A 3,108-nucleotide genomic window follows, 5' to 3' on the forward strand; every position below is an offset into this window, starting at 1 on the left:
TGTCTGGAAGATTGTGTCGAGTTGATAGATGGAGGAATTGAGTTTTGAGGCATTGAAAACTACTAGATTTTCTCTGCCCCAATCGGAAATCTTAGAAAGATCGGAAGTCAGGCGTTCCGTGGCGTCCCTGCGTGATCTGTTGACTTCCTGAAGGGTTGGTCGTCTCTGAAAGAACGTGGAAAGATGTAGGTGGTATCATCAGCGTAGGAGTGGATAGGGCAAGAAGTTTGGTTAAGAAGGTCATTAATGAATAATAGAAAGAGAGTGGGTGACAGGACAGAACCCTGAGGAACACCACTATTAATAGGTTTAGGAGAAGAACAGTGGCCGTCTACCACAGCAGCAATAGAACGGTCGGAAAGGAAACTTGAGATAAAGTTGCAGAGAGAAGGATAGAAGCCGTAGGAGGGCAGTTTTGAAATCAAAGCTTTATGCCAGACTCTATCAAAAGCTTTTGATATGTCTAACGCTACAGCAAAAGTTTCACCGAAATCTCTAAAAGAGGATGACCAAGACTCAGTAAGGAAAGCCAGAAGATCACCAGTAGAGCGACCTTGACGGAAGCCATACTGGCGATCAGACAGAAGATTGTGAAGTGACAGATGTTTGAGAATCTTCCTATTCAGGATAGATTCAAAAACTTTAGACAAGCAAGAGATTAAAGCTATAGGACGGTAGTTTGAGGGGTTAGAACGGTCACCCTTTTTAGGAACAGGCTGAATGTAGGCGAACTTCCAGCAGGAAGGAAAGGTAGAAGTCGATAGACAAAGTTGGAAGAGTTTGGCCAGGCAAGGTGCAAGCACAGAAGCACAGTTTTGAGAACAATAGGAGGGACCCCATCAGGTCCATAAGCCTTCCGAGGGTTTAGGCCAGCAAGGGCATGGAAAACATCATTACGAAGAATTTTGATTGTAGACATGAAATAGTCAGAGGGAGGAGGAGAGGAGGGACAAGCCCAGAATCGTCCAAGGTGGAGTTGTGAGCAAAGGTTTGAGAAAAGAGTTCAGCTTTAGAGACAGAAGAGATGGCAGTGGTGCCATCAGGATGAAATAAAGGAGGAAAGATGAAGAAGTGAAGTTATTTGAGATGTTTTTGGCTAGATGCCAGAAGTCACGAGGAGAGTTTGAGTTTGAAAGATTTTGACATTTCCTATTTATGAAAGAGTGTTTGGCAAGTTGAAGAACAGACTTGGCATGATTCTGGCAGAGATATAAAGTGCATGAGATTCAGGAGATGGAAGGCTCAAGTACCTTTTGTGGGCAACCTCTCTATCATGTATAGCACGAGAACAGGCTGAGTTAAACCAAGGTTTAGAAGGTTTAGGTTGAGAAAAAAAATGAGGAATGTACGCCTCCATGCCAGACACTAACACCTCTGTTATGCGTTCAGCACAAAGAGATGGCTCTCTGACACGGAAGCAATAATCATTCCAGGAAAATCAGCATAATACCTCCTCAGGTCCCCCAACTGGCAGAGGCAAAACGCCAGAGGCACCTTCGCTTTGGGGGATCCTGTGGAGGGATTGGAGAAATAGGACAAGATACAGAAATGAGATTGTGATCGGAGGAGCCCAACGGAGATGAAAGGGTGACAGCATAAGCAGAAGGATTAGAGGTGAGGAAGAGATCAAGAATGTTGGGCGTGTCTCCAAGACGGTCAGGAATACGAGTACGGTGTTGCACCAGTTGCACTAGGTCATGGAGGATAACAAAGTTGAGGGCTAGTTCACCAGGATGGTCAGTGAAAGAAGAGGAAAGCCAAAGCTGGTGGTGAACACTGAAATCTCCAAGAATGGAAATCTCAGCGAAAGGGTAGAGGGACAGAATGTGCTCCACTTTGGAAGTTAATTAGTTGAAGAATTTACTATAGTCAGAAGAATTAGGGGAGAGATAAAACAGCACAGATGTCGTAGCCAGATGGTGGAAAATTCGGAAGACTCAAGAGCGTGGGCACGAGAGTAAGTTAAGTCGTTGCGTACATAGACGCAACATCCAGCTTTGGATTAAAAATGAGAATATAGAAAGTAGGAGGGAACAGAGAAGGGGCTACTGTCAGTTGCCTCAGGCAGCTGTGTTTCGGTGAGGAAAAGAAGATGAGGTTTAGTAGAGGAGAGGTGGTGTTCCACAGATCGAAAATTAGATCTAAGACAACGAATGTTGCAGAAGTGTGTGTGTGTGTGTGTGTGTGTGTGTGTGTGTGTGTGTGTGTGTGTGTGTGTGTGTGTGTGTGTGTGTGTGTGTGTGTTTGAGCTGAGTGTGCAAACCATTACACTGCGCGGTTTGTGTGTGTGTGTGTGTGTGTGTGTGTGTGTGTGTGTGTGTGTGTGTGTGTGTGTGTGTGTGTGTGTGTGTGTGTGTGTGTGTGTGTGTGTGTGTGTGTGTGTGTGTGTGTGTGTGTGTGTGAGCAGTAAGCGGTCCCAAGTTGTCCCACCTAATGCACGGCCGTCACATACATTACGTGAGAACTTTCACACAACTTAGGGGCACTGTATGCTTTCTTTAGTGTATGATTAAAAATGGATACAGAATGTTAACAATATCATAATAATCAATGTGCCATGCATCAATCTGTATGGACCTGGGATTTAATATAACAATATTTTATCACATATCACTAGAGAACATGTAGCAATGGTGCCATCTGGTGGTTTAGTTCTGAAAACTATCCATTCCTTCACGTATAAAAGTTATTGTAAATTTTTCTTTTCATGTGTGTTTCATTTTACAATTTTTCTTTTCATGTGTGTTTAATTTTATGTGCTAGTACATCTTTGTGAATGAGATGAGGTGGGTAGGACAAAATTATATGTGTGCTTTTATCTAATAATCTTGGCCTGAACAGTGAGGATGGTTCGCTGTACAAGACAATATAGCTATTCACATACACGTTTGTTCAAGTGCTTGTGCATCTCATAGACTGAGATATTACCAAAGAAAATGTTATGCTTCAGCTGTTTTCATTGGAGCAACTTTTTTTTACTTCATCTGTTTTCATTGGAGCAACTTTTTTTTACTTCATCTGTTTTCATTGGAGCAACTTTTTTAATCTAATGTTTTAACTTCTTGCAACAGGGAAGATAACACAGAAACTTGCAACACGACATTGTAT

Source organism: Portunus trituberculatus, chromosome 38, assembly GCF_017591435.1.
Source record: "Portunus trituberculatus isolate SZX2019 chromosome 38, ASM1759143v1, whole genome shotgun sequence".
Taxonomy (NCBI): domain Eukaryota; kingdom Metazoa; phylum Arthropoda; class Malacostraca; order Decapoda; family Portunidae; genus Portunus; species Portunus trituberculatus.